We start from the raw sequence: 27,212 nt of genomic DNA, 5'->3' as shown, positions 1-27,212 counted from the left end.
CCAAGGGGCATTGATATTGTCTTTTTATTCCACTGGGACCACCACCACTCTTCCACTCTTCCAATGGGCATTGTTGTTGTGATTTTATTCCACTGTGTACTCCAACACTCTACCAAGGGTCATTGATATTGTCTTTTTATTCCACTGCGACCTCCACCACTCTTCCAAGGGGCATTGACATTGTCTTTTTATTCCACTGGGACCTCCACCACTGTTCCAAAGGGCATTGATATTGTCATTTTATTTGACTGGGACCTCCAAGTCTTCTCCAAGGGGCATTAAAATCTGTCTTTTTAAACCCCTCTGAACTCCATGTCTCTTCCAAAGGGCATTAAAATCATCTTGTTAAGCTACTGTGACCTTCACGTCTCTTCCAAGGGGCATTAAAACCATCTTGTTCAACCACTCTGAACTCCACGTCTCTTCCAAGGGGCATTAAAACCGTCTTGTTAATCTACTGTGACCTACACGTCTATTACAAGGGGCATTAAACCCGACTTGTTAAACCACACTGAACTCCACTTCTCTTCCAAGGGGCATTAAAACCATCTTGTTAAGCTACTGTGACCTCCATCTCTCTTCCAAGGGGCATTAAAACCGTTTTGTTATGCTGCTGTGACCTCCACATCTCTTCCAAGGGGTAATAAAACTGTCTTGTAAAACCCGTCTGAACGCCACGTCTCTTCCAAGGGGCATTAAAATCGTCTTGTTAAGCTACTGTGACCTCCACTTCTCTTCCAAGTGTCATTGATATTGTTCTTTTATTCCACTGCGACCTCCAACACTCTTCTAAGGTGCATTAATATTGTCTTTTTATTCCACTGGGACCTCCACGTCTCTTCCAAGTTGCATTAAAATCTTTCTTGTTCAACCACTCTGAACTCCAATTCTCTTCCAAGGGGCTTTAAAATCGTCTTGTTAAACGACTCTGAACTCCACGTCTCTTTCAAGGAGTATTAAAACTGTCTTGTTAATCTACTGTGACCTCTACGTCTCTTCCCAGGGGCAATAAAACTGTCTTGTTAAACCACTCTGAACTCCACGTCTCTACCAAGGGGCTTTAAAAAGGTCTTGTTAAGCTAATGTAATCTCCATGTCTCTACCAAGGGGCATTAAAACCATCTTGTTAAAACACTCTGAACTCCATGTCCCTTCCAAGGGGCATTAAAACCATCTTGTCAAGCTACTGTGACCTCCACGTATCTTCCAAGGGGCATTAAAATAGTCTTGTTAAACCACTCTGAACTCCACGTCTCTTCGAAGGGGCATTAAAACAGTCTTGTTAAACCACTCTGACTTAAACGTCTTTTCCAAGGGGCATTAAAACTGTCTTGTTAAACCACTCTGAACTCCATGTCTCTTCCAAGGGGCAGTAAAATCGTCTTGTTAAGCTACTGTGACCTCCACGCTATCCAAGGGGTATTGATATTGTCTTTTTATTCCACTGGGACCTCCACCACTCTTCCAATGAGCATTGATGTTGTGATTTTATTCCACTGTGACCTCCACCACTCTTCCAAGCGGCATTGATATTGTCTTTTTATTCCACTGGGACCTCCACCACTCTTCCAAAGGGCATTGATATAGTCATTTTATTTGACTGGGACCTCCAAGTCTCTTCCAAGGGGCATTAAAATCTGTCTTTTTAAATCACTCTGAACTCCATGTCTTATCCAAGGGACATTAAAACCATCTTGTTAAGCTACTGTGACCTCCATGTCTCTTCCAAGGGGCATTAAAACCGTATTGTTAAACCACTCTGAACTCCATGTCTCTTACAAGGGGCATTAAAACCATCTTGTTAAGCTACAGTGACCTACACGTCTATTACAAGGGGCATTAAACCCGACTTGTAAAACCACACTGAACTCCACTTTTCTTCCAAGGGGCATTAAAACCGTCTTGTTAATCTACTGTGAACTCCAAGTCTCTTCAAAAGGGCATTAAAACCGTCTTGTTAAAACACTCTGAGTTCCACGTCTCTTCCAATGTTCATTAAAACCATATTGTTAAGCTACTGTGACCTCCACCTCTCTTCCCAGGGGCATTAAAACCATCTTGTTAAACCACTCTGAACTCCACGTCTCTTCCAAATGGCATTTAAACCATCGAGTAAAGCTTCTGTAACCTCCACGTGTCTTCCAAGGGGCATTAAAACTGTCTTGTTAAACCACTCTGTACTCCACGTCTCTTCCAAGGGGCATTAAAACCATTTTGTTATGCTGCTGTGAACTCCACATCTCTTCCAAGGGGTAATAAAACTGTCTTGTAAAACCAGTCTGAACTCCACGTCTCTTCCAAGGGGCATTAAAATCGTCTTGTTAAGCTACTGTGACCTCCACTTCTCTTCCAAGTGTCATTGATATTGTCCTTTTATTCCACTGCGACCTCCAACACTCTTCTAAGGTGCATTAATATTGTCTTTTTATTCCACTGGGACCTCCATTTCTCTTCCAAGGGGAATTAAAATCTTTCTTGTTCAACCACTCTGAACTCCAATTCTCTTCCAAGGGGCATTAAAACCGTCTTGTTAAACCACTCTGAACTCCACGTCTCTTCCAAGGGGTATTAAAACCGTGTTGTTAAGATACTGTGACCTGCACATCTCTTCCAAGGGGCATTAAAAACAACTTGTTAAACCATTCTGAACTCCACATCTCTTCCAAGGGGCATTAAATCCATCTTGATAAGCTACTGTGACATCAATGTCTCTTCCAAGGGGCTTTAAAACCATCTTGTTAAACCACTTTGAACTTCACGTCTCTTCCAAAGTGCATTAAAACCGTCTTGTTAAACCACACTGAGCTCCATGTCTCTTCCAAGGGGCATTAAAACCATCTTGTTAAGCTACTATGACCTCCACGTCAATTCCAAGGGGCATTAAAACCCTCTTGTTAAACCACTCTGACCTCCACGGCTATTCCATGGAGCATTAAAACCGTCTTGTTAAGCCACTCTGAACTCCACGTCTCTTCCAAGGGGCATAAAAACCGTCTTGTTAAGCTACTGTGACCTCCAATTCTCTTCCAAGGTGCATTAAAACCGTCTTGTTAAACCACACTGAGCTCCATGTCTCTTCCAAGGGGCATTAAAACCATCTTGTTAAGCTACTATGACCTCCACGTCAATTCCAAGGGGCATTAAAACCCTCTTGTTAAACCACTCTGACCTCCACGGCTATTCCATGGAGCATTAAAACCGTCTTGTTAAGCCACTCTGAACTCCACGTCTCTTCCAAGGGGCATTAAAACCATCTTGTTAAACCACTCTGAACTCCACGTCTCTTCCAACGGGTATTAAAACCGTCTTGTTAAGCTACTGTGAGCTTCACGTCTCTTCCAAGGGGCATTAAAACCGTCTTGTTAAACCACTCTGAACTCCTCGTCTATTCCAAGGGGCATTAAAATCGTCTTGTTAAGCTACAGTGCCCTCCACTTATTTTCCAAGAGTCATTGATATTGTCTTTTTATTCCATTGCGACCTCCACCACTCTTGTAAGGGGCATTAATATTGTCGTTTTACTCCACTGGGACCTCCACCACTCTACGAAGGGGCATTGATATTGTCTTTTTATGCCATTGGTAACTCCACGTCTCTTCCAAGGGGCATTAAAATCTGTCTTGTTAAAATACTCTGAACTCCATGTCCCTTCCAAAGGGCATTAAAACCATCTTGTCAAGCTACTGTGACCTCCACGTCTCTTCCAAGGGGCATTAAAATTGTCTTGTTAAACCACTCTGAACTTCACATCTCTTCCAAGTGGTATTAAAACCGTCTTGTTAAGCTACTGTGACCTCCAAGTCTCTTCCAAGTGGTATTAAAACCGTCTTGTTAAGCTACGGTAACCTCCACGTCTCTTCCAATGGGCATTAAAACCGCCTTGTTAATACACTCGGAACTCCATGTCTCTTCCAAGGGGCATTAAAACCATCTTATTAAGCTACAGTGACCTCCACGTCTCTTCCAAGGGGCAATAAAACCGTCTTGTTAAACCACTCTGACTTAAACGTCTTTTCCAAGGGGCATTAAAACCGTCTTGTTAAACCACTCTGAACTCCATGTCTCTTCCAAGGGGCATTAAAATCTGTCTTTTTAAACCCCTCTGAACTCCATGTCTCTTCCAAAGGGCATTAAAATCATCTTGTTAAGCTACTGTGACCTTCACGTCTCTTCCAAGGGGCATTAAAACCATCTTGTTCAACCACTCTGAACTCCACGTCTCTTCCAAGTGGCATTAAAACCGTCTTGTTAAGCTACTGTGACCTACACGTCTATTACAAGGGGCATTAAACCCGACTTGTTAAACCACACTGAACTCCACTTCTCTTCCAAGGGGCATTAAAACCATCTTGTTAAGCTACTGTGACCTCCACCTCTCTTCCAAGGGGCATTAAAACCGTCTTGTTAAACCACTCTGTACTCCACATCTCTTCCAAGGGGCATTAAAACCGTTTTGTTATGCTGCTGTGACCTCCACATCTCTTCCAAGGGGTAATAAAACTGTCTTGTAAAACCCGTCTGAACGCCACGTCTCTTCCAAGGGGCATTAAAATCGTCTTGTTAAGCTACTGTGACCTCCACTTCTCTTCAAAGTGTCATTGATATTGTTCTTTTATTCCACTGCGACCTCCAACACTCTTCTAAGGTGCATTAATATTGTCTTTTTATTCCACTGGGACCTCCACGTCTCTTCCAAGTGGCATTAAAATCTTTCTTGTTCAACCACTCTGAACTCCAATTCTCTTCCAAGGGGCTTTAAAACCGTCTTGTTAAACGACTCTGAACTCCACGTCTCTTTCAAGGGGTATTAAAACTGTCTTGTTAATCTACTGTGACCTCTACGTCTCTTCCCAGGGGCAATAAAACTGTCTTGTTAAACCACTCTGAACTCCACGTCTCTACCAAGGGGCTTTAAAAAGGTCTTGTTAAGCTAATGTAATCTCCATGTCTCTACCAAGGGGCATTAAAACCATCTTGTTAAAACACTCTGAACTCCATGTCCCTTCCAAGGGGCATTAAAACCATCTTGTCAAGCTACTGTGACCTCCACGTCTCTTCCAAGGGGCATTAAAACAGTCTTGTTAAAACACTCTGACTTAAACGTCTTTTCCAAGGGGCATTAAAACTGTCTTGTTAAACCACTCTGAACTCCATGTCTCTTCCAAGGGGCAGTAAAATCGTCTTGTTAAGCTACTGTGACCTCCACGCTATCCAAGGGGTATTGATATTGTCTTTTTATTCCACTGGGACCTCCACCACTCTTCCAATGAGCATTGATGTTGTGATTTTATTCCACTGTGACCTCCACCACTCTTCCAAGCGGCATTGATATTGTCTTTTTATTCCACTGGGACCTCCACCACTCTTCCAAAGGGCATTGATATAGTCATTTTATTTGACTGGGACCTCCAAGTCTCTTCCAAGGGGCATTAAAATCTGTCTTTTTAAATCACTCTGAACTCCATGTCTTATCCAAGGGACATTAAAACCATCTTGTTAAGCTACTGTGACCTCCATGTCTCTTCCAAGGGGCATTAAAACCGTATTGTTAAACCACTCTGAACTCCACGTCTCTTACAAGGGGCATTAAAACCATCTTGTTAAGCTGCAGTGACCTACACGTCTATTACAAGGGGCATTAAACCCGACTTGTAAAACCACACTGAACTCCACTTTTCTTCCAAGGGGCATTAAAACCGTCTTGTTAATCTACTGTGAACTCCAAGTCTCTTCAAAAGGGCATTAAAACCGTCTTGTTAAAACACTCTGAGTTCCACGTCTCTTCCAATGTTCATTAAAACCATCTTGTTAAGCTACTGTGACCTCCACCTCTCTTCCCAGGGGCATTAAAACCGTCTTGTTAAACCACTCTGAACTCCACGTCTCTTCCAAATGGCATTTAAACCATCGAGTAAAGCTTCTGTAACCTCCACGTGTCTTCCAAGGGGCATTAAAACTGTCTTGTTAAACCACTCTGCACTCCACGTCTCTTCCAAGGGGCATTAAAACCATTTTGTTATGCTGCTGTGAACTCCACATCTCTTCCAAGGGGTAATAAAACTGTCTTGTAAAACCAGTCTGAACTCCACGTCTCTTCCAAGGGGCATTAAAATCGTCTTGTTAAGCTACTGTGACCTCCACTTCTCTTCCAAGTGTCATTGATATTGTCCTTTTATTCCACTGCGACCTCCAACACTCTTCTAAGGTGCATTAATATTGTCTTTTTATTCCACTGGGACCTCCATTTCTCTTCCAAGGGGTATTAAAATCTTTCTTGTTCAACCACTCTGAACTCCAATTCTCTTCCAAGGGGCATTAAAACCGTCTTGTTAAACCACTCTGAACTCCACGTCTCTTCCAAGGGGTATTAAAACCGTGTTGTTAAGCTACTGTGACCTGCACATCTCTTCCAAGGGGCATTAAAAACAACTTGTTAAACCATTCTGAACTCCAAATCTCTTCCAAGGGGCATTAAAACCATCTTGATAAGCTACTGTGACATCAACGTCTCTTCCAAGGGGCTTTAAAACCATCTTGTTAAACTACTTTGAACTTCACGTCTCTTCCAAAGTGCATTAAAACCGTCTTGTTAAACCACACTGAGCTCCATGTCTCTTCCAAGGGGCATTAAAACCATCTTGTTAAGCTACTATGACCTCCACGTCAGTTCCAAGGGGCATTAAAACCCTCTTGTTAAACCACTCTGACCTCCACGGCTATTCCATGGAGCATTAAAACCGTCTTGTTAAGCCACTCTGAACTCCATGTCTCTTCCAAGGGGCATAAAAACCGTCTTGTTAAGCTACTGTGACCTCCAATTCTCTTCCAAGGTGCATTAAAACCGTCTTTTTAAACCACTCTGAACTCCACGTCTCTTCCAAGGGGCATTAAAACCATCTTGTTAAACCACTCTGAACTCCACGTCTCTTCCAACGGGTATTAAAACCGTCTTGTTAAGCTACTGTGAGCTTCACGTCTCTTCCAAGGGGCATTAAAACCGTCTTGTTAAACCACTCTGAACTCCTCGTCTATTCCAAGGGGCATTAAAATCGTCTTGTTAAGCTACAGTGCCCTCCACTTATTTTCCAAGAGTCATTGATATTGTCTTTTTATTCCATTGCGACCTCCACCACTCTTGTAAGGGGCATTAATATTGTCGTTTTACTCCACTGGGACCTCCACCACTTTACGAAGGGGTATTGATATTGTCTTTTTATGCCATTGGTAACTCCACGTCTCTTCCAAGGGGCATTAAAATCTGTCTTGTTAAAATACTCTGAACTCCATGTCCCTTCCAAAGGGCATTAAAACCATCTTGTCAAGCTACTGTGACCTCCACGTCTCTTCCAAGGGGCATTAAAATTGTCTTGTTAAACCACTCTGAACTCCACATCTCTTCCAAGTGGTATTAAAACCGTCTTGTTAAGCTACTGTGACCTCCAAGTCTCTTCCAAGTGGTATTAAAACCGTCTTGTTAAGCTACGGTAACCTCCACGTCTCTTCCAATGGGCATTAAAACCGCCTTGTTAATACACTCGGAACTCCATGTCTCTTCCAAGGGGCATTAAAACCATCTTGTTAAGCTACAGTGACCTCCACGTCTCTTCCAAGGGGCAATAAAACCGTCTTGTTAAACCACTCTGACTTAAACGTCTTTTCCAAGGGGCATTAAAACCGTCTTGTTAAACCACTCTGAACTCCATGTCTCTTCCAAGGGGCAGTAAAATCGTCTTGTTAAGTTACTGAGACCTCCACTCTACCAAGGGGCATTGATATTGTCTTTTTATTCCACTGGGACCACCACCACTCTTCCAATGGGCATTGATGTTGTGATTTTATTCCACTGTGTCCTCCAACACTCTACCAAGGGTCATTGATATTGTCTTTTTATTCCACTGTGACCTCCACCACTCTTCCAAGGGGCATTGATATTGTCTTTTTCTTCCACTGGGACCTCCATCACTCTTCCAAAGGGCATTGATATTGTCATTTTATATCATAGAATCATAGAATGGTAGAGTTGGAAGGGACCTCCTGGGTCATCTGGTCCAACCCCCTGCTCAAAGCAGGATTCACTAAATCATCTCAGACAGATGTCTGTCCAGCCTCTGTTTGAAGACGTCCATTGAAGGGGAACTCACCACCTCTCGTGGCAGCCTGTTCCACTCATTAATCACCCTAACTGTCAAAAAGTTTTTTCTAATATCTAATCTGTGTCTCCTCCCATTTAGTTTCATCCCATTGCTTCTAGTCTTTCCTTGTGCAAAAGAGAATAAAGATGATCCTTCTACAATGTGACAGCCCTTGACATATTTGTAGACAGCTATTAAGTCTCCTCTCAGTCTTCTTTTTTGCAAGCTAAACATTCCCAGATCCTGTAACCGTTCCTCATAGGACATGGTTTGCAGACCAGTCACCATTCTGGTCGCTCTTCTCTGAACTTGCTCCAGTTTGTCTATGTCTTTTTTAAAATGTGGTGCCCAAAACTGTACACAGTATTCCAGATGAGGTCTGACCAAAGAGGAGTAAAGACCAATAATGACTTCACGTGATCTAGACTGTATGCTTCTGTTAATACATCCCAGAATTGTATTTGCCTGTTTTGCTGCTGCATCACACTGTTGACTCATGTTCAGTCTATAATCTATTAGTATACCTAAGTCTTTTTCACATGTACTGTTGCTTAGCTCTATTCCTCCCATTCTGTATATGCTTTTTTAATTTTTATTGCCCAGATGTAGTACTTTGCATTTTTCCCTGTTAAAAACCATTCTGTTGGTTGCTGCCCACTGCTCCAGTTTATTTAGGTCTTTTTGAATCCTCTCTCTCTCTTCTCTAGTATTAGCTATCCCTCCTAGCTTTGTGTCATCAGCAAATTTAATCAGTTTACCCTCAATTCCTTCATCTAAATCATTGATAAAGATGTTGAACAATACAGGTCCCAGGACGGAGCCCTGTGGTACCCCACTTGAGACATTCATCCAGCTGGATGTGAAGCCATTTACAATCACCCTTTGAGTCCGATCACTAAGCCAGTTATGAATCCACCTAACAGTTGCCTGGTTCATTGCATACTTGGTCATTTTTTCAATAAGGATGGTGTGAGATACTTTGTCAAATGCTTTGCTGAAGTCAAGATATACTATATCTACAGCATTTCCCTGATCCACCCAGTCAGTGATTCTGTCATAGAAGGAAATTAAGTTAGTCTGACATGACTTGTTAGTTATAAACCCATGCTGACTCTGGTTAATCACTTCATTCTTATCCAGGTACTTACATACATGTTGTTTAATAATTTGTTCAAAGATCTTTCCTGGTATAGAAGTCAGACTCACCGGCCTATAGTTCCCTGGGTCCACCTTCTTCCCCTTTTTGAAGATAGGAACAACATTTGCTCTTCTCCAGTCTTCTGGGACTTCTCCTGCTCTCCAAGAATTTTCAAAGATTATGGAGAGTGGTTCTAAAATTTCTTCTACGATCTCCTTCAGTACTCTGGGGTGTAATTCATCTGGACCTGGAGACTTGAACTCATTTATGTTAGCTAAATATTCCCTCACAATCTTTCTGTTTACAGATAACTTGGATTCTTCTATTCCTTTAAAAGGACAGTGAAGATCAGTTGATGTTACATTTTCTTTCTGAGAGAAAACAGATGCAAAATAGGAATTAAAAAGTTTGGCCTTCTCAACATCCTCTCTTACCATTTCTCCATTTTCATCCTGTAAAAATCCTATAGCATCTTTGACTTTTCTTTTGCTTTTGACATACCCCCAAAATCCTTTTTTATTGCTTTTGACATCTCTTGCAAGCCTTAATTCATTGTCAGCTTTAGCTAACCTGATACATGCCCTACAGGATCTGCAGACTGCATTATAATCTTCTTTAGATATGCCTCCCTCTTTCCATTTAATAAACATTTCTTTCTTTCTTTTTAGCATGTGTTTAAGTTCTGTGTTCATCCATCCTGGTTTCCTTAAATGCTTCCCATTCTTCCTACTTTTCGGGATTGTTAACGATTGTGCTTTGAGAATCTCATTTTTAAAAATTTCCCATCCTTCCTGGACATTTTTGTCCTTAAGGACATCCAGCCATTGGATCCCTCCTATTCTCTTTCTGAGTCTCTTAAAATCTGCCTTTCTAAAATCTAACCTTGAAGTTTGAGTCTTCACATGTCTTCCTCCTCTAGTTATCCAAAATTCTATAATAGCATGATCGCTGCCTCCTAGGGTCCCAGCCACTTTTACCTCCTCAACCATTTCCTCCTTGTTTATAAGGATTAGATCCAAAGTAGCAGATCCCCTTGTTTTCTCCCCTACCTTTTGGAAGATAAAGTTGTCAGCAAGAGAGGATAAGAATTTGCTTGACCTGTTAGTTTTACTTGAGAGAGATTCCCAACAAATGTCTGGATAGTTGAAATCTCCCATGACCACTACGTCATATTTTTTTGAGAACTTGGTCATTTGATACATAAAGAGTTCATCCATATCTTCAGCTTGCCCAGGTGGCCTGTAGTAAATGCCTACAATGGTGGCCTTTCCGTTGTTCTCTCCTTGTATTCTTAATATGACTGGGACCTCCAAGTCTCTTCCAAGGGGCATTCAAATCTGTCTTTTTAAACCACTCTGAACTTCATGTCTCTTCCAAAGGGCATTAAAATCATCTTGTTAAGCTACTGTGACCTCCACGTCTCTTCCAAGGGGCATTAAAACCATCTTGTTAAACCACTCTGAGCTCCACGTCTCTTCCAAGGGGCATTAAAACCGTCTTGTTAAGCTACTGTGACCTACACGTCTATTACAAGGGGCATTAAACCCGACTTGTTAAACCACACTGAACTCCACTTCTCTTCCAAGGGGCATTAAAACCGTCTTGTTAAGCTACTGTGAACTCCAAGTCTCTTCAATGGGTCATTAAAACCGTCTTGTTAAAACACTCTGAGCTCCACATCTCTTCCAATGGGCATTAAAACCATCTTGTTAAGCTACTGTGACCTCCACCTCTCTTCCAAGGGGCATTAAAACCGTCTTGTTAAACCACTCTGTACTCCACATCTCTTCCAAGGGGCATTAAAACCGTTTTGTTATGCTGCAGTGACCTCCACATCTCTTCCAAGGGGTAATAAAACTGTCTTGTAAAACCAGTCTGAACTCCACGTCTCTTCCAAGGGGCATTAAAATCGTCTTGTTAAGCTACTGTGACCTCCACTTCTCTTACAAGTGTCATTGATATTGTCCTTTTATTCCACTGCGACCTCCAACACTCTTCTAAGGTGTATTAATATTGTCTTTTTATTCCACTGGGACCTCCACGTCTCTTCCAAGTGGCATTAAAATCTTTCTTGTTCAACCACTCTGAACTCCAATTCTCTTCCAAGCTGCATTAAAACCGTCTTTTTAAACCACTCTGAACTCCACGTCTCTTCCAAGGGGTATTAAAACCGTGTTGTTAAGCTACTGTGACCTGCACATCTCTTCCAAGGGGCATTAAAAACATCTTGTTAAACCATTCTGAACTCCACGTCTCTTCCAAGGGGCATTAAAACGTCTTGTTAAGCTACTGTGACATCAACGTCTCTTCCAAGGGGCTTTAAAACGATCTTGTTAAACAACTTTGAACTCCACGTCTCTTCCAAAGTGCATTAAAACCGTCTTGTTAAACCACACTGAGCTCCATGTCTCTTCCAAGGGGCATTAAAACCGTCTTGTTAAACCACTCTGACCTCCACGACTATTCCATGGAGCATTAAAACCGTCTTGTTAAGCCACTCTGAACACGTCTCTTCCAAGAGGCATAAAAACCGTCTTGTTAAGCTTCTGTGACCTCCACGTCAATTCCAAGGGTCATTAATACCGTCTTGTTAAACCACTCTGACCTCCACGTCTATTCCATGGGGCATTAAAACCTTCATGTTAAACCACTCTGAACTCCTCGTCTCTTCCAAGGGGCATTAAAATCATCTTGTTAAGCTACTGTGACCTCCACGTCTCTTTCAAGGTTCATTAAAACCGTCTTTTTAAACCACTCTGTACTCCACGTCTCTTCCAAGGGGCATTTAAACCATATTGTTAAACCACTCTGAACTCCACGTCTCTTCCAAGGGGATTAAAACCGTCTTGTTAAGCTACTGTGACCTTCATGTTTCTTCCAAGGGGCATTAAAACCGTCTTGTTAAACCACTCTGAACTCCATGTCTCTTCCAAGGGGCATTAAAACCATCTTGTTAAGCTACTGTGACCTCCACGTCTCTTCCAATGGGCATTAAAACAATCTTGTTAAACCACTCTGAATTCCACGTCTTTTCCAAGGGGCATTAAAACCGTCTTGTTAAACCACTCTGAACTCCACTTTTCTTCCAAGGGGCTATAAAATCATCTTGTTAAGCTCCTGTGACCTCCACGTCTATCCAAGGGTCATTGATATTCTCTTTTTATTCCACTGGGACCTCCACCACTCTTCCAAGGGACATTGATATTGTCTCTTTATTTCACTGCGACCTCCACCACTCTTCCAAGGGTCATTGATATTGTCTTTTTATTCCACTGCAACCTCCACCACTCTTCCAAAAGACATTGAAATTGTCTTTTTATTCCACTGGGACTTCCACCACTCTTCCAAGGGGCTTTGATATTGTCTTTTTCTTCCACTGGGACCTCCAAGTCTTTTTCAAGGTGCATTAAAACCTGTCTTGTTAAACCACTCTTAACTCCACGTCTCTTCCAAAGGGCATTAAAACCATGTTGTTAAACCACTCTGACCTCCACGTCTCTTCCAAGGGGAATTAAAACCGTCCTTTTAAGCTTCTGTGACCTCCACGTCTCTACCACGGGGCATTAAAACCGTCTTGTTAAACCACTCTGAACTCCATGTCTCTTCCAAGGGGCAGTAAAATCGTCTTGTTAAGTTACTGAGACCTCCACTCTATCCAAGGGGCATTGATATTGTCTTTTTATTCCACTGGGACCACCACCACTCTTCCAATGGGCATTGATGTTGTGATTTTATTCCACTGTGTCCTCCAACACTCTACCAAGGGTCATTGATATTGTCTTTTTATTCCACTGCGACCTCCACCACTCTTCCAAGGGGCATTGATATTGTCTTTTTATTCCACTGGGACCTCCATCACTCTTCCAAAGGGCATTGATATTGTCATTTTATATCATAGAATCATAGAATGGTAGAGTTGGAAGGGACCTCCTGGGTCATCTGGTCCAACCCCCTGCTCAAAGCAGGATTCACTAAATCATCTCAGACAGATGTCTGTCCAGCCTCTGTTTGAAGACGTCCATTGAAGGGGAACTCACCACCTCTCGTGGCAGCCTGTTCCACTCATTAATCACCCTAACTGTCAAAAAGTTTTTTCTAATATCTAATCTGTGTCTCCTCCCATTTAGTTTCATCCCATTGCTTCTAGTCTTTCCTTGTGCAAAAGAGAATAAAGATGATCCTTCTACAATGTGACAGCCCTTGACATATTTGTAGATAGCTATTAAGTCTCCTCTCAGTCTTCTTTTTTGCAAGCTAAACATTCCCAGATCCTGTAACCGTTCCTCATAGGACATGATTTGCAGACCAGTCACCATTCTGGTCGCTCTTCTCTGAACTTGCTCCAGTTTGTCTATGTCTTTTTTAAAATGTGGTGCCCAAAACTGTACACAGTATTCCAGATGAGGTCTGACCAAAGAGGAGTAAAGACCAATAATGACTTCACGTGATCTAGACTGTATGCTTCTGTTAATACATCCCAGAATTGTATTTGCCTGTTTTGCTGCTGCATCACACTGTTGACTCATGTTCAGTCTATAATCTATTAGTATACCTAAGTCTTTTTCACATGTACTGTTGCTTAGCTCTATTCCTCCCATTCTGTATATGCTTTTTTAATTTTTATTGCCCAGATGTAGTACTTTGCATTTTTCCCTGTTAAAAACCATTCTGTTGGTTGCTGCCCACTGCTCCAGTTTATTTAGGTCTTTTTGAATCCTCTCTCTCTCTTCTCTAGTATTAGCTATCCCTCCTAGCTTTGTGTCATCAGCAAATTTAATCAGTTTACCCTCAATTCCTTCATCTAAATCATTGATAAAGATGTTGAACAATACAGGTCCCAGGACGGAGCCCTGTGGTACCCCACTTGAGACATTCATCCAGCTGGATGTGAAGCCATTTACAATCACCCTTTGAGTCCGATCACTAAGCCAGTTATGAATCCACCTAACAGTTGCCTGGTTCATTGCATACTTGGTCATTTTTTCAATAAGGATGGTGTGAGATACTTTGTCAAATGCTTTGCTGAAGTCAAGATATACTATATCTACAGCATTTCCCTGATCCACCCAGTCAGTGATTCTGTCATAGAAGGAAATTAAGTTAGTCTGACATGACTTGTTAGTTATAAACCCATGCTGACTCTGGTTAATCACTTCATTCTTATCCAGGTACTTACATACATGTTGTTTAATAATTTGTTCAAAGATCTTTCCTGGTATAGAAGTCAGACTCACCGGCCTATAGTTCCCTGGGTCCACCTTCTTCCCCTTTTTGAAGATAGGAACAACATTTGCTCTTCTCCAGTCTTCTGGGACTTCTCCTGCTCTCCAAGAATTTTCAAAGATTATGGAGAGTGGTTCTAAAATTTCTTCTATGATCTCCTTCAGTACTCTGGGGTGTAATTCATCTGGACCTGGAGACTTGAACGCATTTATGTTAGCTAAATATTCCCTCACAATCTTTCTGTTTACAGATAACTTGGATTCTTCTATTCCTTTAAAAGGACAGTGAAGATCAGTTGATGTTACATTTTCTTTCTGAGAGAAAACAGATGCAAAATAGGAATTAAAAAGTTTGGCCTTCTCAACATCCTCTCTTACCATTTCTCCATTTTCATCCTGTAAAAATCCTATAGCATCTTTGACTTTTCTTTTGCTTTTGACATACCCCCAAAATCCTTTTTTATTGCTTTTGACATCTCTTGCAAGCCTTAATTCATTGTCAGCTTTAGCTAACCTGATACATGCCCTGCAGGATCTGCAGACTGCATTATAATCTTCTTTAGATATGCCTCCCTCTTTCCATTTAATAAACATTTCTTTCTTTCTTTTTAGCATGTGTTTAAGTTCTGTGTTCATCCATCCTGGTTTCCTTAAATGCTTCCCATTCTTCCTACTTTTCGGGATTGTTAACGATTGTGCTTTGAGAATCTCATTTTTAAAAATTTCCCATCCTTCCTGGACATTTTTGTCCTTAAGGACATCCAGCCATTGGATCCCTCCTATTCTCTTTCTGAGTCTCTTAAAATCTGCCTTTCTAAAATCTAACCTTGAAGTTTGAGTCTTCACATGTCTTCCTCCTCTAGTTATCCAAAATTCTATAATAGCATGATCGCTGCCTCCTAGGGTCCCAGCCACTTTTACCTCCTCAACCATTTCCTCCTTGTTTATAAGGATTAGATCCAAAGTAGCAGATCCCCTTGTTTTCTCCCCTACCTTTTGGAAGATAAAGTTGTCAGCAAGAGAGGATAAGAATTTGCTTGACCTGTTAGTTTTACTTGAGAGAGATTCCCAACAAATGTCTGGATAGTTGAAATCTCCCATGACCACTACGTCATATTTTTTTGAGAACTTGGTCATTTGATACATAAAGAGTTCATCCATATCTTCAGCTTGCCCAGGTGGCCTGTAGTAAATGCCTACAATGGTGGCCTTTCCGTTGTTCTCTCCTTGTATTCTTAATATGACTGGGACCTCCAAGTCTCTTCCAAGGGGCATTCAAATCTGTCTTTTTAAACCACTCTGAACTTCATGTCTCTTCCAAAGGGCATTAAAATCATCTTGTTAAGCTACTGTGACCTCCACGTCTCTTCCAAGGGGCATTAAAACCATCTTGTTAAACCACTCTGAGCTCCACGTCTCTTCCAAGGGGCATTAAAACCGTCTTGTTAAGCTACTGTGACCTACACGTCTATTACAAGGGGCATTAAACCCGACTTGTTAAACCACACTGAACTCCACTTCTCTTCCAAGGGGCATTAAAACCGTCTTGTTAAGCTACTGTGAACTCCAAGTCTCTTCAATGGGGCATTAAAACCGTCTTGTTAAAACACTCTGAGCTCCACATCTCTTCCAATGGGCATTAAAACCATCCTGTTAAGCTACTGTGACCTCCACCTCTCTTCCAAGGGGCATTAAAACCGTCTTGTTAAACCACTCTGTACTCCACATCTCTTCCAAGGGGCATTAAAACCGTTTTGTTATGCTGCAGTGACCTCCACATCTCTTCCAAGGGGTAATAAAACTGTCTTGTAAAACCAGTCTGAACTCCACGTCTCTTCCAAGGGGCATTAAAATCGTCTTGTTAAGCTACTGTGACCTCCACTTCTCTTACAAGTGTCATTGATATTGTCCTTTTATTCCACTGCGACCTCCAACACTCTTCTAAGGTGTATTAATATTGTCTTTTTATTCCACTGGGACCTCCACGTCTCTTCCAAGTGGCATTAAAATCTTTCTTGTTCAACCACTCTGAACTCCAATTCTCTTCCAAGCTGCATTAAAACCGTCTTTTTAAACCACTCTGAACTCCACGTCTCTTCCAAGGGGTATTAAAACCGTGTTGTTAAGCTACTGTGACCTGCACATCTCTTCCAAGGGGCATTAAAAACATCTTGTTAAACCATTCTGAACTCCACGTCTCTTCCAAGGGGCATTAAAACGTCTTGTTAAGCTACTGTGACATCAACGTCTCTTCCAAGGGGCTTTAAAACCCTCTTGTTAAACAACTTTGAACTCCACGTCTCTTCCAAAGTGCATTAAAACCGTCTTGTTAAACCACACTGAGCTCCATGTCTCTTCCAAGGGGCATTAAAACCGTCTTGTTAAACCACTCTGACCTCCACGACTATTCCATGGAGCATTAAAACCGTCTTGTTAAGCCACTCTGAACTCCACGTCTCTTCCAAGACGCATAAAAACCGTCTTGTTAAGCTTCTGTGACCTCCACGTCAATTCCAAGGGTCATTAATACCGTCTTGTTAAACCACTCTGACCTCCACGTCTATTCCATGGGGCATTAAAACCTTCATGTTAAACCACTCTGAACTCCTCGTCTCTTCCAAGGGGCATTAAAACCATCTTGTTAAGCTACTGTGACCTCCACGTCTCTTTCAAGGTTCATTAAAACCGTCTTTTTAAACCACTCTGTACTCCATGTCTCTTCCAAGGGGCATTTAAACCATATTGTTAAACCACTCTGAACTCCACGTCTCTTCCAAGGGGTATTAAAACCGTCTTGTTAAGCTATTGTGACCTTCATGTTTCTTCCAAGGGGCATTAAAACCGTCTTGTTAAACCACTCTGAACTCCATGTCTCTTCCAAGGGGCATTAAAACCATCTTGTTAAGCTACTGTGACCTCCACGTCTCTTCCAATGGGCATTAAAACAGTCTTGTTAAACCACTCTGAATTCCACGTCTTTTCCAAGGGGCATTAAAACCGTCTTGTTAAACCACTCTGAACTCCACTTTTCTTCCAAGGGGCTGTAAAATCATCTTGTTAAGCTCCTGTGACCTCCACGTCTATCCAAGGGTCATTGATATTCTCTTTTTATTCCACTGGGACCTCCACCACTCTTCCAAGGGACATTGATATTGTCTCTTTATTTCACTGCGACCTCCACCACTCTTCCAAGGGTCATTGATATTGTCTTTTTATTCCACTGCAACCTCCACCACTCTTCCAAAAGACATTGAAATTGTCTTTTTATTCCACTGGTACTTCCACCACTCTTCCAAGGGGCTTTGATATTGTCTTTTTATTCCACTGGGACCTCCAAGTCTTTTTCAAGGTGCATTAAAACCTGTCTTGTTAAACCACTCTTAACTCCACGTCTCTTCCAAAGGGCATTAAAACCATGTTGTTAAACCACTCTGACCTCCACGTCTCTTCCAAGGGGAATTAAAACCGTCTTTTTAAGCTTCTGTGACCTCCACGTCTCTACCACGGGGCATTAAAACCGTCTTGTTAAACCACTCTGAACTCCACGTCTGTTCCATGGGGCATTAAAACCATCTTGTTAAGCTACTGTGACCTCCACGTCTCTTCCAACGGGCATTAAAACCGTCTTGTTAAACCACTCTGAACTCCACGTTTATTCCAAGGGGCATTAAAACCGTCTTGTGAAACCACTCTAAACTCCACGTCTCTTCCAAGGGGCATTAAAACCGTCTTGTTAAGCTACAGTGACCTCCACGTCTCTTCCAAGGGTCAATGATATTCTCTTTTTATTCCACTGTAACCTCCACCACTCTTCAAAGGGGCATTGATATTGTCTTTTTATTCCACTAGGACCTCCACCACTCTTCCAAGGGACATTGATATTGTCTTTTTATTCCACTGCGACCTGCACCACTCTTCCAAGGGTCATTGATATTTTCTTTTTATTCCACTGCAACCTCCACCACTCTTTCAAGGGGCATTGATATTGCATTTGTATTACACTGGGACCTCCACCACTCTTCCAAGGGGCTTTGATATTGTCTTTTTATTCCACTGGGACCTCCAAGTCTCTTCCAAGGGACATTAAAACCTGTCTTGTTAAACCACTCTGAACTCTACGTCTCTTCCAAAGGTCATTAAAACCATCTTGTTAAACCACTCTGAACTTTACGTCTCTTCCAAAGGGCATTAAAACCATCTTGTTAATCCACTCTGACCACCACTTCTCTTCCAAGGGGGATTAAAACCGTCTTGTTAAGCTACTGTGAACTCCACGTCTCTTCCAAGGGGCTTTAAAACCATCTTGTTAAACCAGTCTGAACTCCACATCAGTTCCATGGGGCATTAAAACCGTCTTGTTAAGCTACTGTGACCTCCACGTCTCTTCCAACTGGCATTAAAACCGTCTTTTTAAACCACTCTGAACTCCACGTCTTTTCCAAGGGGCATTAAAACCATCTTGCTAAGCTACTGTGACCTCCACGTCTCTTCCAAGGGACAGTAAAACCGTCTTGTTAAACCACTCTGAACTCCACGTCTCTTCCAAGGGGCATTAAAACCGTCTTGTTAAACCACTCTGAACTCCACGTCTCTTCCAAGGGGCATTAAAACCGTCTTGTGAAACCACTCTAAACTCCACATTTCTACCAAAGGGCATTAAAACTGTTTTGTTAAGCTACTTTGACCTCCACGTCTCTTCCAAGGGGCATTAAAACCACCTTGTTAAACCACTCTGAACTCCACCTCTCTCCCAAGGAGCATTTAAAACCATCATGTTAAACCACTCTGAACTCCACGTCTCTTCCAAGGGGCATTAAAACCGTCTTGTTAAGTTACTGTGACCTCCACGTCTCTTCCAAGGGGCAATAAAACAGTCTTGTTAAACCACTCTGAACTCCACGTCTCTTCCATGGGGCTTTAAAACCATCTTGTTAAGCTACTGTCACCTCCACGTCTCTTCCAAGGGGCATTAAAACCGTCTTGTTAAACCACTCTGACCTCCACTTCTCTTCCAAGGGGCATTAAAACCGTCTTGTTAAGCTACTGTGACCTCCACGTCTCTTCCAAGGGGCATTATAACCGTCTTGTTAAACCACTCTGAACTCCACGTCTGTTCCATGGGACTTTAAAGTGAGAATAATAACCAAACAACTCAAATTGTACAAAAATACTTTTTACACATTTTAGAAAAAATATCAGTGACAAATATAGCCACCCTTCTTTACAATAACAGTCATAATCTGTCCTTCCATGGAGTTTGTCAGTTTCTTAATATATTGACAATCAATGTTTTGGGCAGCACATACCACAGACTTCCAGACACTGTTCAGAAAGCCAACTAGTCCTAAATAGTCTTTATATAGTTTGAGGCTGTTTTTAGCCCATCTTAAACCTTAAAAAGGTCCATCTAGCTCGTCTTTATTGATACCAGCCTATTGCAGTAGCCCACGTTCACCTTGCTGGCATCTAAATCGAAGTGGAGGTCCGCACCTGTTATTGATCCAGCCACAGGTCCATTTACCTGGTCCATCAAGAGTCACTCTCATCTCATCAGTCCATAAAACCTTTAAAAAATCTGTCTTCAGATATTTATTGGTCCAGTCTTGAAGTTTCATCTTTTGTGTCTTGTTTGGTGGTGGAAGGGTTTCAGCCTCCCTTACCTTTATAAGGGAACTCTTTGACCATTTTGTGATGCGCTATTCCTAGTCACCAGAAAACTGGGGTCCATGAAAGAGTGTTTTTTATGAATGGTTGTATGATGGTCAAATTTAGGCCGCATACTGGCAGATGACAAGGGACCCTCTTGTATATGTTTATCCCAGAAAGTTTCAGTCCAATTAATGAAAATATAAAATCTTTCACTGAACATTTTAAACCAAACTCTATACAATTAGTTAATTATCATGATATATGACATAATGCTGGTTTGAGAGTAATTACGCTTGTACTCAGAGTTCCTCCCTGCAGTTGTATCTGCTATTCTATCTTCCTGCTGTACCACTGTAGCAGTTTCCTTGTGTCCCTTTGTGGTTAGAGCAGTGCTTTATGCTATTCCTCCAGGGCTAGCTAACACTGTGCCTACCAGCCTGACTCCTTCTAGCTGCCATTATCCCCACAACCCACAGCTCTTCTATGGCTCCAAACTGTATTCACTGCAAATTGTAGGATGTCCCTTCCAATATCACCTCTAAATATGTGAACTCCAGTCATATAAGAAATTGCAGATGGTTACGTTGACTTTTGGACAAGAACATGCTACTCTACTTTTCTTTTGATCATACTCCTCAACATATGGCTTCTTCTTCAAACTCTAGACTCCTTCAAACTCTACAGCCTAGCATCAGGAACTAACCTCCTCTGTATCTTCGCAACTCCTCCTCTCCAAAATATGTGTAGAACACTCTGAGGTCTTCTTGGTGTATTGCACCCATTTTTAACTCTGTATTGCAAACATAGCCTTATTAATGTCAAATTGACCTCAACCTTTTTTCTATGTGGTCTAAGTGGTGGTAATCAGCAGCCTGTTTAACCACACACTGATGTTTCAGCTTTTTAAACTACTGATATTGTATAAATAGCCCAAAATGATCACTTTTTATAGGCAGATGTGTGCCTTACTGGTGTTTACACAGAAGAGGCACAAACAGAATAAGCCATGGCTTTTTCATATAGAGAGTGCCAATATTTGGGGAGCATCGAGTGTTCTTTGTTAAATAAGGAAGCGATTGCTTTTTTGCAATCCATACCAAAATTATCCCTGTATTTATGGAGACAAAACAGGTGTGCTATTTTGAAAGTGAAGAAGTACTTCTCAACTATGAGTGGAAAACATTATCACTATTTTGGCCATTATCCCTATTTTGAGATCTGTAACTTTCATGGCTCGGTTTGGGGATTTCATCTGGTGATTTTTTGCTGTGTGGTCAGTTCCTCATTCTGCTGAGCTATTACTCTTTCTTCCGTGTCCAAATACTGATGGTTTCTATTGTCATTTTCCTGTTTTGGTTTGCCCTATCACATTCTGGGTGGTGTTTTATATGTTCACCCTTCACTGCATTTCATTGCCGGCTATACTTCTTGGTGGATGTGTGTTCATGAGATACTTGAAACCCCTCGATGGCCTTTATTTGAGTTAAGTCCAAGGTGGTGTTTTTAGTTGTGCCACTAGGGCCTTTCTAGTTTGTAAAGGAACAAGGTGGGTGTAGGTGCGGTGTCTTACTGTGGTTGGACTTCCCTTTTTCCATTACCCATGCGTGGGTCAGTGTGTATTTGTTCATAACAGTAGCACTTTTTTATTCACAGAATGATTAAGCAATTATGCTTTTTATCAAGACCATCCAAAAAATCACCCCTTTTTGTGTTGTAGGAATAGGCTAGCTAGTTTAAACATGAAGACCAAAAGGCTTGTCAAAAAGCCTTTAATAAAACTAGCCCTATTTTGTGTGCTTTTTCATGGTTAGGTTGTGTACCCTAAATAAAGTACACTTCACATCCACTGTACTTCATAGCTGCTATGAGATGTATGGCTGTATAGTGGAAGCAGCCAAAGCTGCACATTAGAGAATAATGATGAGACAAGCAAGGAGATGTGTGATAGTAGGCCAGCAGGGAAGTTCTAGGATTCCAGGAACAGTAGAACTTCAGTGTTGATGACTTGAGGGAAAGGGTGTGTATGCCCTGCTAAACGTGGGTCATTGGAGCTGGCAGCATCAGAATGTTGTAGAAGACAGACAATTGATAGTCAGACAGATTATATTGCTGATTTAATCATTGGTATCAACCATGGTGAATGAAAGTCGGAACTGTTCCATGCCTGATTCATTTTGACAAATTAAAGGTTTTACACACTACTTGAATATAACTTGATCAGATTGGGTGAGGAAGAGGCTGATGACAATGGCAAGGCACTACGTGCAGGTGCAGACTGCTTACCAGAAAGATGATCACGAGTAGGAGGACAACATTTTAGTGGTAAAAATCGAATTATTCTTTCTTCACTGCCCAATGGTATAAAATTCTGAGGCACATATGGTGTCAACATGCTCATTGCATCCCTACATTAATTCATTGCAGGGTGTGGTTTGTAAAGTGGGGTCACCTATGGAGGGGTCTGCTTCTATGGTATGTCAGTGGCTCTGCCAATGTGCCAAGGCACCCTCAAACCATTCCAGCAAAATTTGCACTCCAATATTGCGCTCCTTTCCTTCTGAGCTTTGCACTGTGACTCAAAAGTAGTTTTCGACCTGATATGGGGTATTGGAGTACTCAGAAGAAATTGCATAACAAATTGTACCTTTATTTTTTCCAAAGCAACATTTTAGTGGAAACAAATAGTAATTTTTCATTTACTCAGCCAACGTTATACAATTCTCTCAATCGCCTGAGGGTTAAAAATTCTCACTATACCCTAGATGAATTCCTTGCTCTTCAAATGTGACATGGTGTCTGCAATATATTCCGGGCAAATGGTTTTCCAAAATTCAAACAGCGCACCTTCCGTTCCGAGCTTTGCCATGTGCCCAAACAGTAGTTGTCCCCCATATATGGGTATCATCGTGCTCAGGAGAAATTTAACAACAAATTGTGTGGTCCAATTATTCCTGTTTCTGTTGTGAAAATGAAAAATTTGGGGCTAAAATTTTTGAGGAAAAAATGTAATTTTTCATTTTGACACCCCAATGTTATAAAATTCTGTGAACCACCTATGAGACCTAAATGCTCACGGCACCACCAAATGAATTCTTTGAATGTGTAGATTTATTAACTGCTATTTTGGCACCCTGTGTTACTGCTGTTTTGGCCAACCTGGGGGGGTCTGTAAATGTGCTTGCCTCAGCAATCTATTCCAGCCAAAATGGTACTTCAAAGTTCAATAAGCAGTCCTTGCCTTCCTTGCCTTGCCATGTGCCCAAAAAGTAGTTTCCAACAACATAAAGGGTATAATCACACTCAGGAGAAATTGCACAACAAATTGTGTAGTCTGTTTTCTCTTTCTAATCTTGGGGAAATTAAAAATGTGGGGCTAAAGCAACATTTTTATGCAAAAAATGTAATTTTTAATTTTCACATCCCAATGTTATAAAATTCTGTTAAATACCTGTGGGACCTAGATGCTCACAATACCCATATATGCATTCCTTGAGTGGTGTAGTTTCCAAAATTGGGTAACTTGTGTTGGGTTTCTGCTGTTTTGGAACATTATGGACTTTTCAAATGCAACATGGTATCCACAATCTCTTCCAGCCAAAATTGCGCTCCCGAATTCAAATGGCACTCCTTTCCTTCTCAGCAGTTTCGCTTGCCCAAACAGTAGTTTACAACCACATTAAGGGTATGATTCTGCTCAGGAGAAATTGCATAACAAATTGTGTGGTCCATTTTGTTTTGTTACTCTTGATAAAATAAAACATTTGGGACTAGTGTTGAGCCACCCCTGTAGTGTTCGAGTTCGGTTCGGTTCGTCGAACACCCGTGTGTTCGCCGAACTGTTCGTCGAACTGTTCGTCGAACACCTTCGAACACCGTTAAAACCAATGGCAGGCAAACAAAAACACATAGAAACACATAGAAAACACCTTCAAAGGTGTCCAAAAGCTGACAAACTGCTCAGAAGACACAACTAACACATGGAAAAGTGACAAGTACATATAGTCATGCGAAAAGAAAAGAGGTGGAGGAGTAAAAGGAGGGGGAGACACAGATATAGGCATGTCATGCCCTTCTAAAATCCAAAAAGTGAGAAGCCGAGACGGCCAGTCCGCTCCTGCCCGTGCCACCTCCGTGTCGCCGGGTTTGTGCCAGAGCCGCGGTGAACCCTGACGGCCAGCCCCCCTCTCCCAATACTGGTGCCTGTCCGCTGGTGGGTCGAGAGAGCCCCCCTGTGGTGGAGGCAGCTCTAAGCTTTTTAATTTAAATTGTACCTCTAATTTGAATGAATACACTTTAAATCCATTTACAAGGATCTATTGGAGGGCAAGTCTCATGCCAGCAGCCGCGTAATTCCAGCTCCAGTAGCGTCCACTAAAGCTGCTGCAGTTAAAAAGCTTTTATAAGGATCGAGCTCGGCTGTCCACCGCAAGGCATCCTAGTGCCAGTCCCAGCCCCTATGCCTTGGGGTGCCTCCTGATGCTCTTCACTAAGTATCCCGTGGTCCCGAAGCATTTCCTTTGAAAAAATTAAGTGTCCAAACTACAGGTGGTGTAGCTTGCTTAACAGCCGGGATAATCCGCTGACTAGCAGACACTGCTACTAGGCACAAAGTATTTCCTGGGCTAGATGCAGTTAAAAATTTGTAAGTAGATACTCTCGTTGGATGCTGAGAAAGCATTCCATAGAGTCTCCTGGCACGCCATATATGATTCTCTTAAAAAGCTTGGGGTAGGGGTCTAGGGGACCATTTTATAGCCAAAATCACGGCCCTGTATCACAATACGTCACCTAGGCTGAAGATAAATGGAACTGTAGCACCGAGGGCTCGGTTGCTACAGACGTATTGCACCTCACCCAGAGGTGTGATATCTCACTCTCAGATAAGGATGGAGTGTGGATCAGGACCCGACACCTGCATGCATTACACCACATTGCCGTGGGGCAGGGCGACCAATATGCCCCTGAGATGGGCACGACAGTCCCTGTCCCTGGCTGGAGTGGGGGGAGGGAACACTGAGGAAGGGGAACCCTGCAGTGCAGGAGCAGGGAGGAAGCAGTTCCTGGGTGCATTGAGAAGGGAGTATAAAAGGTGGGCACCATCTTAGTTCAGTGCAGAGAAGTCTGAGCAGAAGTGGCAGGGAGCAGGGGCTCTGCATGAGCTCTGCTCCGGAGGCAGGCCTAGTAACAGAGGCCCAGGCCTGCAAGAGGGAGAAGGAAGGAAGAGGAGCGGAGAAGGCTCCAGGAACGAGGAATGAAGGGATCCCAGGGGTGCGGACGGGCGAGTCGCCACCGCACGCCCGAATCCACCTGCGTGGAGGGGTCAGGCCAATGGGGGAGACCGGTCCCTGAACTAGTGGAGGCAGGAAACGACCCTCAGCTAGAAACCGGAGGCTCTGACATTTTATGTGGCGCAGCCCCTTGCTCCACCCGCTAGGAAGGCACCACATAGGGTCAGGGAAACTGGCGCCAAGTTTACCAGGAGGAGGCCCGAGGCAGCCGGACAGAAGTGTTGGTAAGAAAGGCCAGACAAAGGACACACAAAGGGGGTCCTGTGAAGCGCTCCAAAGTTATCTGGGAGTTGTCTGAGCCCCTCACCTGGTGAGCACAGTACAACGTGGGCAGCCGTTACCTGCAGACGTGGTCTGGATAATAAGAACTGTGAGTAAAGGCCCTGAACTGCATCACTGACTCCGTGTCATTACTGCTGCTGCCCTGCACCATCACCCCCATCCTCCGCATACACTGCCCTGAGGCTATACTCCTCCCGTGGGGAGTTATGCTACGCTCTGCTGCACCCACAACACCAGCCTTAGCGGTCTGCCCTGTAGCGGCGGTTCACTCTGACCGCAATCCACGGGTGGCGTAGTCGGACATTTAAACATCAAAACCACATAAATAGTTCCGCCACTGGTTTGACCGCCCTGAGCCACGGAACCGGATCGCCGCCACGAAGACTACAACCACCAGCATCCACCAAAAAGGGTCCGGCTCCGGGTGTCCCAAGGCCCAGGGGGTGCGTCAGAACATTTTCATCACCTTTCACAATCACCAATGGGACAAGGCAGGGATGTCCTCTGTCCCCTCTCTTATACATCCTAGTGACGGAGCACCTGCTCTCATCAATTCGCCATAACCCCAATATTAGGTGGATTGAGGTGGGAGGCACCGAGTACAAGTGCTCTCTATTTGCTGATGATGTCCTAGTATATATCACTCAATCACATATATCCATCCTTGCTGTTATGGCTGAAATAGATCACTTTGTTACATGGTAAAATTTTAAAATCAATGCAGCGAAGTCTGAGGCCCTCGATGTCTCCCTCCCTAAATCCATATAGGATTCCATCCAGTCCAACTTTCCCTTTGCCTGGCCCTCACAGGGTATCAAATACTTAGGAATTCCTATTCATAGAGACCTCTCCCATCTATGTTATCTTAATTTTGGGCCCTTTATTGAACAATTCCATACAGACCACGGTTGGCAAGTTAGAACTGTAAGATTCACTACGTGAACCACTGGTGTTTTGTGGAAAAGCACATGTACACCGCGTTCCAAATTATTATGCAAAAAGTGTTTAGGAGTGATAAGGGAAGAATTTGTTTGTTTGTCAGTTAAACTCATTGATGGTGATGTGTGTCAGGGCTCTTTATATCACTGTAAGCAATTGCAGACAGCTGTGCTAATTAGTTTGGCAGGTGTGTCCAATGAAAGGCAAGACTACTTAAGAAGGCTCTCTCACATTATTAAGCAGCCTACATTTTCTGCCAAAATGGGAAAGAAAAAGGATGTGTCGGCTGCTGAGAAGCAACAAATTGTGGAGTGTTTAGGTCAAGGCATGACTACAATCAACATTGTGCGATGATCAGGATGAAGTGTCTTGGCAATCAAGAAGTATGTAGCTGATTCACAGTACACACGTGTGCGTGCTGATAAGGGCAAATTGAGGACTCTTTCCTACAGGCAATTACGTCAGGTTGAAAGAGCAGCGGCAAAAAAGCCTTGTCATAGCAGCAGACAAGTTTTTGAAGCTGCTTGTGCCTCCAACGTCCCCCGAACAACAAGATGCAGGG

This window comes from Phyllobates terribilis, unplaced genomic scaffold, assembly GCF_046119375.1.
Source record: "Phyllobates terribilis strain yellow unplaced genomic scaffold, ASM4611937v1 Scaffold_3__8_contigs__length_932513732, whole genome shotgun sequence".
NCBI classification, from domain to species: Eukaryota; Metazoa; Chordata; class Amphibia; order Anura; family Dendrobatidae; genus Phyllobates; species Phyllobates terribilis.
Note: the sequence above shows the minus strand (reverse complement) of the source record.